At 41.8% G+C, this 15996-nt stretch overlaps 1 protein-coding gene across 1 annotated transcript in view; it reads right to left on the bottom strand.

The window, feature by feature from the left end:
• The window catches only part of KLHL29 (kelch like family member 29), a 387892-nt gene extending 375017 nt beyond the window's left edge, over window positions 1-12875 (bottom strand). The window contains exon 1 of the mRNA XM_053459279.1: window positions 12605-12875. The gene's annotated coding sequence lies outside the window, so the exon portion shown is untranslated. The remainder of the gene's footprint in view (window positions 1-12604) is intronic.
• Window positions 12876-15996: the final 3121 nt, after the last annotated feature.

The following is a 15996-nucleotide window of genomic DNA, read 5'->3' as shown; positions in this document are numbered from 1 at the left end:
GGCTTAGATGGAATGTAAGGAACGTTTACAGAGAAGGTGGTAGATACATGGAGCAACCTCCCAGCAGATGTGGTAGGGGCTAATACGATGCGGGGATTTACAGCAGGAAGAACAGGCAGACTAGATGGGCCGAATGAACAGCCCGCTCACAGAGAAACTAACCACTCACGGGAAAAAGACAAGAATGAAAATCCAACAAATTATAAATAATAATCATAACATGTTCCTCATTCTAGGTCCACGTACCATAAAGAACAGAGAACATAAAAAGAGTCAAGAAATGTGTTTTTGCGCAAAAAAACATGGATTTATTTAAAAGAAAATCTATACTGACACCAATTAAACTGAACTATTTCCACTTACAATAAAATGTATACGTTGGAAATTGTGTAATCGTTGCCAATATAGATTATCATAAATATTTTCTTCGTGTTCCTCCGTGTGTTTTTTTTTCTGTTTTCTATAAAAAAAAAAAACAAGCTTTTGTTCGGTACGATTGCTTTTAGTTTAATGAGTCACTTCGAACTATTTTCTAAATGCCTTATTGTAGATGTCTTCCTTAAAGTGGCATTAGGCCGGGAGAGTTGTGGTTTCAGGAGCTGGCCCTGCATAATGTATAGTTCAATCAGAGAGGTGGCTTTCAAAAATACTCAGTGATTTAAATCTAAATTTAATATTTTTTTTACAATTATATACAGGGTCCTCCAAGCTTTTTATGAAGAAGAAAGGGGGGGGGGGGTGACCCTTCCATTTAATTCATAAAAAAACTTGTTTTCATGCAACTTGGCCTGTTCTCTGCCAAGCACTGCGCTGTACTCTTGCAGCACTCAAAGAGTTAAAAAAAATGGAGATGGTGCGTCTTAATGAAGAAATCCCAGCGGGCAGACGCGGATACCAAATTACAAAGCAAATCTCCACAAAAACACAGCTGTGACCATCTTAATTGTTGCTTATAAATGGAAGTCGAGTAAACAAGTCTCCGTCACAAAATGTAAACATGTATGTCGCAAGTCGGAAATATCAAGAAAAAATTAAATTAATACTTTAATGAAACCCAGTACATTTAAATTGTTCCAAAATGATGTATTTGTGAATAGTTGTTATTTACAGAAGGGAGTTTTATTATCTTAAATTCCATTTATCTAACAATATTATCATGGACCTCTTGCGAGTTCAGAGCAAAATCAAGATGGCTGCTCCCAGTTGCCACTTCCAAATTATACCCGGAGATATTATATCCAGGCACACGGAAGGGGACGTAGGACGTAAAACTCATTTAAAGACAATTAATACTGAGGATTGGGGATGGGTTCTCTTTAAGAGTGGGCCTGCTGACTCCCTATTGTTTAAGCCAAGCCCGTCTATTGAGCAAGACCACAATATCACATTAGATTAGAAACATGCAGCTATTGGTATGAGATGATAATATGAAATCAAAAATTGTACTTTTTAAATAAAATGTTTAAAAACAAAATAAAAAAATACAAAAAAACCATAAAGATGCTGTCTAAATGACAATATAAATGTCTGGACCCAGATAGCAAAATCGCCAGGTTTGGTTGTTCTGTTAAGATAATAGAATTTTTGTATTTTATTTTTTTAACCTTCATATAATAAAACATAATTCAAAAAAAGAGGATACAGGGCATTCCATAAAATGATATATGTTTGCTCCAACTGATTAAGGTTTGAGTCTTTACAGCAGACCAGACGGACCAAACGGGTCCGATCTGCCGATAAGTTCTACTAAAAATAATAATAAAAAAAATATATATGTATATATATACTGTATATATATAAAACAGCTGAAAATGTTCTGTACGTACACGTAATTTCATGGGGAGGTTAGACATTTCTTAAAGCAGATGACCCCCCACAAGGTCTAAGGAAATAGTTGCGTTCCTGAGCCTTCTCTTGTTATATAAGGGCTCGCTGATTCCAAATTAGATTTCAAGAAAAAAAAAGTGACTTCATTTTATTTTTCTGGATATATATTTCCCCTCCCGCTGACTAATGCGATAAATGATGTGCTTCTGAAAATGTCTGCACCGAGGTAAGAGGCAAAAACACTAATTTACTTGATTGGTAAGGAGCCCGCGACTACGGAAAGGTCACGATTCAGAAGGGCCAACGAGTTTAGTTGAGTTCTGGAGTTTCAAGAAGAGGGCACGGAACGGCGAGAGATAATTGGGAGCCGTAAGGAAACTCGAATAACTGAAGGAAATATGTCTCTTTGTTTCTCATTAATCTGATGATGTCATGCTCCACAGCTGCACTCCGTTTCTCCAACGCCATTGACAACATTTCAGATAAACATTTTGTTTTTCTACGACGTTCTCAGCTAAGGAACTTGTTTTACCGAAGATCAATGCGAGGGTTAAAGGTCGCAAGACCTCTCCTTAAAGGAGCAGTTATATCTAAATATATATTTATTGAAATGTTGACGTCCTTACAAATTTCCTACAGCGAAGCGGGGGGGGGGTTTTGGAAAATGTATCATTGTACAATTAGAAACGTAGAATTTGACGGCAGATCAGACCAATTCGGCCCGTTGTTGAGACTCAGACCTTAATAGGTCGTCGGTCTCGTCTTAGATTCAGGCACCATATGTCTATCCCATGCATGTTTACATTCCCTTGCTGTATTAGCCTCTACCGCTTCTGATGGGAGGCTGTTCCATTTATCTACTACCCTTTTCGGCAATGTCCCGTCTTAAAAAAACTACATATCTATTGCTTTTTATATAGTAGAAAACACTAGAATAAGTAAGATTGTTCCAATATAAATATGATGTAACTGGTGCGTATAAATTCTGCCTTGGTACATACTGGGCAAGTGCTACTTTGTACTGCGCATGTTGCGTCTTTAGAAATAGCCCGCAATTTATTTTTTTTTGAAGCTGATAAAATAAATGCCACCTTTTCTAGTAAACGGGGATGTCTTACTTTAACCCATTCAGGGCCAAAAGCTGATTTTTAAGATATTTCCTAACAGCAAGGCGAACAAGCCACCTTTATATTAACCCTTCCTGTACAAGGGGTGTGTTAAGATGTATATATCTGCAAAGGCAAGCTGGCAATCACAGAGTTAAACACAATCGCTCCAATTTCTCCCAAATTATACATTTCTCAGTGTAAGCAATTTCTAAAAACGAGCAGCTCCACAGACGCTGTTTTTTTTTTTTTTTTATCAGGATAAACCAGCTGCAGTTTAATTTTTATTACAAAAATCAGACAAAAGAGTCTTTAATTTGCCTCCGCTCCTCACCGGTACCTCAGTCTGCCACAGAGAAGCCCCTCAGTTAAAAATAGTCGGTGGAATGTTTCTCTGAGACGTAACATCAAATCCTTACAGTATTACTCCAAAAAATGACTTCTTTCTCCCCACGTTCGGCGGAAATGAATCAGATATATATATTTTTTTAATAACATTATTTATTCAAGGTCCCAAGGCGACGGATACATTTTTCTAGAAAATGAACTCCTTTCATTCCGAAGCTTTGGATTTTTTCCCCATTGATGAGATGCATTTGGGATGTTTCGTTTTTTTGGTTTTTTTTGCCCAAGCCTGCTGGCTGTCCTATATTTCTAGCGACAGTCCCTAATCTTCATTGCCCACCTCAGCATCTGCCCCTGCTAGGATTCTCTTTATACATTGTGTGTCCTCATTCCAGGGGCAATAACATTCCCTACCTATTCAAAACATGCGGGCATCATGCTTCTTCTATATGTAAAGGGTGGCATTGTGAGACCTCCTAGTAAATGGGACACTAGTGGCGGCTGGCCGTCACGGTAGATTCTGGGCCGTTGGCAACAATGTATTAAATCATGGATAATACTGGGTTCACGACCCTGATACACAGCCTTAATGGGGTAATTTCAGGCTGTAGAAGCATTAGAAGACTAAGTTGGACGTCTTGCTCCAAAGCCTGGAGACTCACCAAGTGTCACTTGAGGATTTACCATAGGAGGGCAGGCCTTTGGGGCATAGGGGCAATTCCCCCCTGGGCCGGTCCACTGCCTGAAGCATTTTTTGGGTGTTTTATAGAGTAGCCACCGGGATGTTTAGGCTAACAAGGGCTTTAGGTGGCATTTCCATGATGGCTGGATCTGTATCTCGATTTCCTTCTATACTTTCTTTCAGTAAAAGTGTTTTGGGCAGGAATGGATAGTGCATTTGGAGTAAGTTCTCTGACATTTGTCTGCTGGGCTACTTGGTTGCATTTGCCCCTCCAGTCGGAATGTTGCCAACCTTCCATAAGTGTCTACATGTATGTAGTCATAGATTGTACTATTGACCCAAGTGGCCGATCTAGGCGCTTTGCCCCAAACCAGATATGCATTAAGTATACAACGTTCATGAGTTGCCCCTGGAAGGACACAATGCTGGGTTTCATGTCCAGGAACCTCTAGGGGCTAAGGCCAAGTTAACCCCCTTTTTTTAAAAAACAAGGAGAGCTCCATTAAGCCTCGCTCCTCAGGCTTCCCCAAACACGTGGGACCAATAATGGTCCTGAATAGGTTTGAGAAAGTGGAGCTGGGGGCTGTGTATGCTCCATAGTATCGTTCCAAATACCTCCAACGTGTCCTCCTCACATTGCTATACGAAGCGGCTTTAGATCCGTCAGGATACCGCCAGTGTTTATGAGCTCATATGTTCAATGGCGACAAAAGATCACAAACAGGTTAAATTGTCTGCCGCTGGCTCACGGCCATTAAAGCGGCTTCGGTGATTTTTACCATAATATTGCCTTTTAATATCTTCTCAGTTCTCGCTGCTTTTAAATCACCAGGTGAAGTACTTTGCACACAAACACCGATAATCCTACAGGAAGGGAAGATGAGATGACGGGATTTAAAAGAAAAAAAAGCAGAACGCAGGAATGTCAGCTAAAGGAGACAAAATGTAGTAACACCGCTTTTTCAACAATAACCGGAGCTTTTTTTTATACAAATCCATTTTAATCCCTTGAAGACGGAAGACACGGAGTATATTGAATGGGTTAAGCCTTTGTTATAGCAGGGACCCGATCAGCACCTTTCATCCTGGGTCATATGAAGGAAATTAGCACCTTATTAAATGCAGAGTAACATCAAATGCCTCGGATATGACTGCGAAAGCCTCTCGATGTAGTTAGCATGTTTTCCTTGCTCAAGTGGTCACTTGCTATGATACACGACCACATGTGTGCATACCTCCAACAGTCCGGGTTCTTGTGGGAGAGTCCTGATTTTCAGTCACTGTCCCGCTTTTGCAGGCAGTGGGGGAGGGGGGCATTAACTGGTTGGCGGGATCTTCTGATCATCCCTGACCGGGCCATGGGGATTTAAAATCAACGGAGGTCCGTGTTGCACAGAACTCCACTGCGGCTCCCACTTTTCTAGCCTTGTTGCCCGTTATAAACATACCCCCTGCCTCTGAAAACAAAATGGAGTGTCAGTAGCATAGGAGGACCTTGCAAAAAAACGCCTCAAAGTGAAGGGAGCGTGAGGTTCGATGCTCCCTCGCAATGTGTGCCGGCGATTGATGCCGTGTGCTGGGATATGATGTCATATACAGTGTTAGTGTGTGTGCATGTGTTATCAGCGTATGGTGTAAGAATGTGTTACTGTATGACGTGAGTGTGCGTGTCTGCAAATAGTGTCTGCCTCATACCTTCTCCATTGCTTGGTCCTGCTTTAAAATATTGCCATCTATATAAAATCATAAAGTGGGGGTGCAAGGGAATGTTCTAGTCTAGAGTGCCACTAGTACCAGCCCAGCACCCATGTGCCTTACCATTGAATCCCCCAGCCTGTCCATGCCTTGCAGAGTCTTTATACATGAAATGCTCTGCAGAGAACCGTTTTTCAGGGTGATGGCTCATTAGTCTCCTTCTCAATCTAGCATTTCCATGCCATAGCTGCAATTACAACGCCTTGCGACCCTGTGACCGGCAACATCAATGCAAGTGCGTTCCAGAGGGTAAATGTACGCAGATTTCAGATGCATTTAACACGTGTTAAGACATACCGGTACAGAAGGAGAAGTCGGCCCTGGTCTCGTGAGCTTACAATCTATTCTGTTATATCACCACACTTGGCTCCATGACCATTGAGCAGATCGCAGAAGATGACTCATTGCTCCATATAAAATGACACTAGTGCCTTTGAGGCAACGCAGTCTATGTTTGCAATACGTCTTTATTTGCGGGTAAACTGTTTTATTGACTAAGTCCCCGGGTTAAACAATGCATCGGCATGGTTACGTCTGAATGGTAGGTTGTCTTGGATCAATACGACTACAATTGTCAATATGGACATAAGTAACCATAAGTTTTACTTTCAAAAGAAAGATTATACCCTAGCGTTATATTCATATGTGTCTAATAAACTGAGTCTAAACACTAATATTTATGCCACTAGAGAAATTCAGGCTTCAGCATTAGGAGTGACACCATGGACTCGTATGCTCTGAATACAAACAACAAGTGCATTTGTTAGCGGAAAGAAACAAGACCCGCTACAATAATTGAGAAGAAAGATCTGTATAGTAGAAAGCATAAATCACTGTGGCCATGGTGTAATAATGCAATGCCGCAGTGTTCTGAGCTTATTATTTCAAGAAGAAACGGAGGGCAGTCAGTAGACCCCGTAGACCATCTCTGGAAGGTCCGGTTGAAGCTCCAGAACTGAGAGAATGCGGCGATGGAATCCGACGATCCGATTTATGCATAAGGAAAAGAGGTCAAAGATGGCAGAGAGAGAGGCTGCCGTCGGAAGAATACATCTTTGGAGACCGCTGGAAAACTTTCATTTTAAGAGTAATGATGTGAAAAGCTGTTATGAACACAGTATAAAATGATTGTTATTTGAGGCTTTCAGGAAAAAAAATAAAATACACGCTCTCTCTCTGTTACCATAATTTACTTTCTCCGATGGTTTGTGCTGCTATGCTGTAAATGAAAAATATACATAGATAAGAAAAAAAAATCCTGCTCGAAATGAAGGTTTTGGGAAATTGGATAATATTTTTGTTTTTTTAAGTGAACAGGGGTTACACTAATTAAACCGTTAAAACATATCTATAGCTCTCCCTCCACAAAGATGGGAGACAAGTATAACTGAAACATGGCCACAGCCAAGTGAGTCTAGGAGGACCTTCTTGAAGGTTCTAGCCCTCGAGTTCCTGTCATGGTGAACAGAGAAGTTGACACCATTTTCAGTTCTGGAACTACATACCATGTTCTTCATCAGTGCCTCCATCAAAGGGGTACAGGCAGCAGTCATGTATGGATACTCGGTAAGCAGGAGGACCTGGCCTCCAGGATCTGTCACGGTCCCCCCACTACTTGGGACTGGGCCCTCGTGACCTCCTATCATTGTCTGGGCCCTTGTGATCTTTGGGACCCAGATGGCCCATTTGCAAGCATGGGGGAGGGCAGCAGGTCATTCCTAAGACTAAGTGACTGAACGTGCCAGTCTTAAGACTAAACTGGTTACTCTCTTGCATTACGTCACCAGAGTCTCGATTCCTGGTGCAAGAAACACCAAGATACCATGACGGCTCTGTAAAAATAAAAAAAACTCTCCCCCGCCGAGGGCAAAAGACAGGTCTATCAGCGGGCCTACTGATCCAAGTTCTAGCACTTAACTCGGTTTCTGGAATAGAACCCTGATGAAGTCATAGAGAACCAGACGTTTCCAATCATGGCTCTTTCTGGACTCTGCAAACACCTCTTATTCAAACACCCATAGAAAAATATACTGTTTATTTTGTCTTTTATCTTTATATTCTTCTTCTAGCCGGGGAGAAGGTTTAGCACGGATTACAATATCGCAACGCAAGTGGAAATAAAATTAGCATATCCCTCTGATCTCTGTGTTTATTGGTTTTATCTTCGCGCATGTCTTCTTCTAGATGAGTTCTTCTATTTATTTTCCACTGTAGAAACATTCGCGGGGCTTACAGCCTGTGCAAATTATAAAATGCAATTAACAAGTGGCGAAAAAGAGTCTTTTTTTTTCTTCCCTTTTACTACCTTTGCACAGATGAATTCCACCAAGTCGTAATTAATCTAAATGCCGCTAGTGAACTCTATTCTAGCCTGGCACTGAGCATTGTTTAGAAAGTTTGAGGGTAACTTTGTCAAGGGAAGCCGGTGGAGGCAGAAACTTTTTAATTAAAGAAGACAATTAGACAGTGAAGAAGAAGAAGAAAAAAAATAGAAGCAACAAACCAAGGCGTATTTCAGTATCTCGCTAGAAGAGCCCATTGAGGTTTGTCATAAGCCAATGAGGGTGTTAAAGAGAAAACACTGTCCCCGTGTCATTAATTATTGAGCGCGTGAATATAAATGACGAGACTACTCCGGGAGCTGCTTGCTTGTCACATAAAAGGCTTATTGGGAGACCTGATATGATTTGTAGAACATGCCTGTAGAAGACGGTTCGAGTGCGATTTCTGTACGAGAGACGATAACGGTGAATGCTCTTCTTCACTAAGTGACCTGGACAAGACGACGGGACCAGGCTAGGTGGAACCCATACTTTGGTGGATACTCAGGGACGCATGAGATGGATCTGGAGGGTAGTTTGTGTGGCCATTAAATTTAGATATAGCGGGCGATTCTTTTTAAAAGCCTGGTTAAAGAAATGACAATTAGGGGCAAAATTAGGAGTCGAAGCTTACTCGGGGTACTACAGGATATTAATGTAAGGGGTCCTGTTAGAGGGTCATAAATAGCCGAGAATGCCCACAAAACAACAGCACAAAATGTTCCATGTGGCGCAGCAAGGATTTTGAAATACCCCTGGGGGATACGGCTTTCCATAATGCCCCCAATTAAGGAGACCACCCAAAATTAGTGCATTTTTACTCAACAACATGGCGCCAGGTAAGCAAACACAGCTCCGTAAGGCTTAATCGGACCCTGTTTAGCAGCCTTGAGGTCATGCCTAACCAGGCGACCCAGAGGATTTTTAAGCATTAACCCTTTCATAGACCGTTGTGAATCAACCCACCATGTAAGTTAACCAAATGACTCTAATGCCAGTCCTCAGAGAAACCTTGACTTGTCACTATTCAGAATTACACTTAAACTGAGTCACCTGCATTCAAGTAGGGATATCAACCATCACACATGGATAGCAAAAGCAAGGGAACGTATACATCTTACATGTGAATTACATCACATAACTGATTCCCTTTTTTGTGAGCGTATACATTTCACATACTGCAGGGCAGCACTATACATGTTTCGGTCAGCAACATGCGAGAAGTAGATGTGTCAAGAAGAAAAAAGGTTGATGTGGTCCCCGTACTACACAAGCGAACCCCAGGCGAGAAGTTCTGTTCCAGTACAGATCTCCTTCCACTCTCTTGGATTATGTGGGTACATGGCACGGAGCCCCATGACACTTGGCACCTATGGCCGTCCCTACTGGTGAGATGTATATTTCAACAACAACATTGCAATCACCTGCATTAGTTCTGCCAATAAATCATGTCCTATGACCCGGAGGGGGGGGGGGTATATGGAAACTCTATACATCAGCGCTTAATTTAAAACAGTTCTTGCCAGCAATTCCTTTTTTTCTCTCTCCTAAATAAGTATTGCTGGTTAAAGGGTCCGTACGTTCTCCCTACGCAAACATATAGTAAGTATTAGGGCTTCGGGCAGAATAAGAAAACAAACTGTAATTGTCATACAATATTAACGGCAAAAACGTATGTTTTTTTTTTTTTTTAATTGCCCGTTTTCCTTTTAACCATGCACAACTGCATTTGAAACCTGAATAATATGGCAAACAGAAAATGTAAATTTAATTAAGGGATTGTTACAAATTTATAGTATTCCTGAGTCAAGTGATGCGTTACACATCTGCAAAACATTGTACACAGATCTACTGATTTTAGAAATGTATAATTAGCATTTTAGTATAAACATGACAAATTCCACCAAGAATGTTTGAATGCTTCTGCCTCTCGGGTAAAGCAGGAAAACGTCTAGGGGATAAAATAAACCGAAAGGTACAGAACTCAGGAGAGGAAATGAAAAATATTTGGAATATAATGAGAAAGGAAAAGAAAAATATATATATATTTAATAGCCACATTCGAAAATTTAGTAGCCACATTAGTAGAAGTATAAAAAGTTTATTTTGACACATCAAGAGAAATCTTCATAGTATAAAAAAATGTGAATTATATAGAAATTATGATTAACAGGTAATTTTCGTGATAATCAGAGGAAACTTTATATTTATTACTTAATTATTAAGCAATTTTTATCTAAAAGTAGGAATATACTAAGAATATCACTTTTAATATGCATATATATATATATATATATATATATATATATGCCAGCCTGTTGTAAAGTAAGTATAGAATCCAGACTAAAAACTTCTAGATAAATTCTCAGATCCGAAACTTTGGCAAACTCTTTAAAAACACATTTTTTCTGGATTTTTTTTTTTAAGCAATCTGCAGAATTGCAGAAAAGGGTTCGCCTTTCAATTACTAAATGTAAATACATACATAAATAAAATATTAATCAAATGTAACCCATTGAATGCCAGGGGTAGCCACAGAGTGTTGCTGAGCAGTGTAGCTTGCCCATGGCTTGTAAAGGCTTTGATAACTTGCTAGAAAAGGTAAATAGGGTGATCGTGGGTTATTAATCCAGTGAATGGGGCAGAAATAACCTCATTCAGTAATTGCTGTTCTGGGGGGGGTAAAAAAGTCGTGACTGTTCATACATAAGGCAGCAGCGGCGGAAGGGACTCGTAATGTAAGGGTTCGGCGACACGGGGAAGCTGGGGTAATTAGGGTTGGTGGATACAAAGTGCTTATTCAGCGGGCTGCTGGCTGGGAAGTTGCAGCTTCTGGATAGAAAGTAGAGATATTACAGACGGCTGGTTACAAAGTTATGGTGGGCTGGATGTCTGGGGACCGCGGGGTATCAACTGATACAAAATTACAACGCCAATACCTGCCAATGGTCTACATTCCTGTAGACAATATGTAAGGCTTGCAAAGAAAACCAGAATATATATATATATATATATATATATATATATATATATATATACACACACACACCGGTATATAATATATGCATGCGCAGACACAGACAGACTAGATGGACCAAACAATGCTTATCTGCCGTATATTCCATGTGTGTTATCATATGACCGATATATACTGTATAGGTTTATATCATTTAAATAAACAACAAGCACAGGCTATCGCTGAGGACGTTAGGGCCACCCAAGGGCCAAGACATTCTGTAAACTAAAGCCAGTCTTTGCTGGGTGGCGCGTTCGGCAAACATTTATTCAGCGAGCTGGTGCTGATAAACATTAAGTTCTGGGCACTCAGATCAGCCCCCCGTGCCAATCGCCTGCGGGGCATGAAATCTGACGGCTGCAACCTGCCCCAGGGACTCCGAACCACAGCCAGTGCAGCTGCCCTGACTACAACTCCCATCTGGCACAACCAGATCCGGGGGTCTATTGTATTTAACCATAGCTGGTTTCCAGCAACTCTTCAGCAGGACCAGAAATGAATTTCTTCCGGCGACCAGCCCCCCCGGCTGATGGGAATTAGAGTCCTCGGTAGCTAGACGGAAGCAGCCCTTAGCGACGTGGCCCCAGCGGGAAAGCACAGTGAACTCTGCCAGGTAACCTATAATAACACCGCGCTGTGTAATAAGACGGTGCTCAGGCGCTCCTGGGTTAGGGGGATGGACGGCACACGGGAGGCAGCTAATGACACATTCCATGCGGGCGCAGACACGCCAGCACATCTGGGCACGGGGGGCACTTATGAATGAAGGGTGGGTTTCAGATCCCGAGAGCAGGAATCGGCTTACAGGATCGCTGCCAACCCTTTCCGCCGTACGCCTGCGATATCATTTATCTGTATCTATATGTGCACATTACACAAGCGTGCGTATCCCGGTGTGTGCGCCCGGCCAACCGCTACACACTCATACATGCTATCCTATTAACCGTCTATACGCCAGGAGGGCTTGTGCACAGACCCTCGACAGATGGATCGCTTGAGCTATTAAACTGTGCTGGTTCTTTCGGAGCGCAGATATTTAGGTGTATACCACCCGACCGATGCATATAGGTGCGTGTCCACAGGGGGGGAGCAGAGACACCCTGACGGATACTGCTACTGTTACCTGTAACCCTTTCACCCCCAAGGTGCCGAAGCATCATCTCCTGTCTGATCTGACAAGCAGGAAGTTTTTTTTTTCCCTCCCGTATCCTTTTTTTTTTGCCAATAACCTCCCTCCTTCTCTGTTCTTTTTTTTTTTTTTCTCGAGACAGCGCAGGCGCACAGGATCGTTAACATGCACTTAATAATCCACAGGAGGATGCATCCTTACTACTTCAACATCAACAAGACCCATCGCTAATGCATTTCATACAGACGCGAAAACGAGCAGAGCGAGGCGGACCATGTATATACCGAGCCGTGACAGCGCGTCGGGGGGGGGGGCTTCTGCCCGGCGATAGGAACCAGGTGCCGGCGGACTGACTGGTACCCTCCTTGGCACAGTGACATTAAAACAGGCGTTTATTCTCGGGGGGGGGGCTTTGCCTCTTACCTGCACGGTTGTCCTCGGCTCCCAGCGATCTCCACGAGACAGAGAAAAAAAAGAAGAAGAGGAGATAAGACGGAAATATACCAGAGTTTCGTTAGAATGTTGCCTGAAGGAAAGCTCCTATTGGATGCGTATTCTGTAGTAATAAGGTTCCCAGGGAGAGCTGGCAGCGTGGCTGCGCAGGATGGGCCAGGGGAGGCGGACGAAGGTGCGAGAGCCCCGGGGTTGCTGCAGGAGAGGAGCTGTGTTTGTGCTGCTGCAGGACCATGCTCTCTTCTGGCTCCCTGCTTCTCCGAAGCTGTCTACTTGGTGGATAGGGGCGGGTTCAGGAGCGTCACGGTCGGGAGGGGACTCCAATCACAAGGGGGGCGAGGCACAAAGACACTTGCCAGCCTAGGCTGTCTGTAGCCCCTCGGAAAAGGGGCATCCTGGCACGGCGCGGCCGTACGTACCGCGGGTGAGACGCTCAGCCCCCCTCGGAGCTGGCGGAAACCAACATTCCGCACATCGATACTTCTTATCGAAAAAAAAAAGAAACATTGTGTTTTGTTACCATTATTCGGGGGGGGGTTTGCAATGAATTATTGCGGTCGTATTTTACACGTTGGGGCTGGTGGGTAGGTTTGTAACGTGATGTTAATTATATCAGGATATATGTGTGTCTCTCGCGCACACATTTTTTACATTCACCATTAATGCTAACTGTCTTGGGATTGTACAGTGAGTCCCTAGCTGTGTAGCTCGCCGTCACGGTGTCATGTACTGATGCTTGTGGCAGAATGTCTTGTGTTTTTAAAAGGTTAATGTGTTCTAATCGTTGCAAGATCCCGTTGCTTTGAAAAAAAGAAGCCACATTAAGATGTTTCACCCCCGGACCTCCCTGGGGGCATCACTATTTTGTAGCCTAAATATCAGCACAATGGTGTACAGGCTGCTCCAGTGCGGGGAGGGGAATAAAGGATTAGGATAATGAGGAGCTCAATATTGCCAGGCTAACAACTGTCCCTGTGTGGTTAACCCTTTCTTGTCATGCCGGCAGACCCTCGTGTAGCAGAGCAGCTTCTCAGGCAAGATCCCGCTGGTGACAAGGAGTCCTGGATTCTCCTTCTCCTTTATTCCCCCAAGGCTGTCTTTTTCTTAGTTAACCCCCGGTTAATAGCCCTCTTTTCTTTTATTAACTCTACCACTGCCTCATTATTTATTTTACTAACCCTCTATTAACAGTTGCACTGCTGCCTCATGCCATTATTAACCCTCTCGCTGCGCCCTTAATGTCTTTATCAACCCTTACTGCCATGTCATTTTTTTTTAACCCTTTCACTGCCTTTCATGTCTTTAGCAACTTTGCACTGCGGCCCCATGTCTTTATTAACCCTCTCACTGCCCATCCATGTCTGTAGTTGTCCTCTCGCTGCCCTGCCATGTTTTGTTTTTTAACCCTTTCTGCATCCACTCCATTCCTTTGTTAGCCCCCCCATAGGTCTTGCTACAGACCTATGTCATTGCCCTAGGGCTCAGTACAAGTTCTCTTAGAAAACAAGTGCATGTGTGTAGAGAGAGAGAGAGAGATGAATTAACCATTTGTATAGGGTACTAGAAATCCCAGGGCATATCTTACTGCCCCTTAAATTTATTAACCCTCCAGCTGCCAGACCATGCATTTATTAACCCTCTGACTGTTGCTCTGTGTCCCGCAGACTGACTTTGCCCATCCTAACTGCTCAGGATTATAACTTCTAACTCTCCCTGACTATTATCCGGACTCCTCTCCTCCAGCACATTTTAATAAATATTTTCATGCATTTCCGCTTCTCACCTGTCGCTTTTCTAGCTCCTTATCTTCTATTGTTTTTATTATCATAATCTAATTAAGGTACATTAATTAAGACTGTAGCCCCTTTTTTGTTCAGCAACCTATTTTTTGGGCCTTATTTTATTCTCATAATGGACAATTATCATTATCAGCCATCATTTCTTTGGTAATGGATACAGGCTGGATATGGTCCTCTAAAATCAGTCAATGGGACCAACTCTTTTTAACTTTTTATGTGTCACATACGTATTAACATTATTTTATTTTATCATAAGGTGAAATAGCAAGACAGACTCTGCCACCCTGGCATTTCTCCCAGATTCTAAATTAAGATTGAGATTACAGGATTTGGAAAGTCACCAAGAACAGGATGCCATATATATATATATATATATATATATATATATATATATATATATTATATTATATTATATACACACACTCCATTATACAAGAGTTTTAGAATACATACCGTATATATATATATTTAAATTGGCATTTTACTTGCTATTAGTAAATGCAGTGACAAAATATAAATTCAAAAAAATAAATCCTGTTTATTCCTAAAAGCTTTGTCACTCCCCACCTCCACAATACATTGGACAGCTTTACAGCCCTCACTAAAAACCATCAACGGTAATATTATTAATATTTAACATTTTCTTTTCAGAAATTCAGATTTATGATTTCCAGCTCTGACATGTCATGTGTCTCTCGTGGCGCGGGGGGGGGTACTTTATGCAAATTGTCCTTTACTTCCCACAATCCCTCAATGAAGCTATAGAACCATACCTGCCAACAGTCCAAAATCTGCATGGGCTCTGCCAGCAGGGATTATGGCCAAAATCATCCACTGTAAAGAGCAGACATGGGGTGTTTCATCGGTGGAAGTACCACGACACCACCGCACTGAACAAATAAATATGATTATGTTCAAAAATAATTGTCAAAAAACTTTATAATGAGTGACACGCTTTTTTGTTTTATTTATCAAATATTTTTTTTTTTTTAAATACTCCATGAATGATGTAGAATGTTATCTTGGAATCACTGTGTCATTTGGTCATTATTCACACAGTATTTGGTTATTATTTAGCCCGTATAATAAATATCCTCAGTGATAAAGCGCCAACATACAGCGCAAAGTGATTTCAAAAGAAAATGCCAGCTAAATCAATATGTACAGAAAGCCTACGATTTATCATCGCACGGATGAAGGATGATAGCCTTAGCGTATTTATATTAAAACAATCCTTTATTTTTCAAGGATATCTATCTATCCCTCCCTGTAGAATCTGGACATTATTGACGCGGATGTATTAATAGTTTTAATTTAACACTAGAGTGATCAAAACAAATACACTGAACATTTCTATCTTCAGTAAGCATTCATAGGCAGCATATGGTATCCTATTGCAAGATAGCTTGTCAAGTGATGCTAAACTACATTTCCCAAGATCCTTAGCAAGTCAAGAGTTTGCTTAGAATCATGGGAAATGTAGTTTAAAAGCCTTGCATGAATGCTCCTACATATACGCACACGTGGTCACACTCACACATACCTTGACATGTGACACAGGCT

Source organism: Spea bombifrons, chromosome 3 (assembly GCF_027358695.1).
Source record: "Spea bombifrons isolate aSpeBom1 chromosome 3, aSpeBom1.2.pri, whole genome shotgun sequence".
Taxonomy (NCBI): Eukaryota; Metazoa; Chordata; class Amphibia; order Anura; family Pelobatidae; genus Spea; species Spea bombifrons.
Note: the sequence above shows the minus strand (reverse complement) of the source record. Positions and strands in the feature narration are given on the sequence as shown.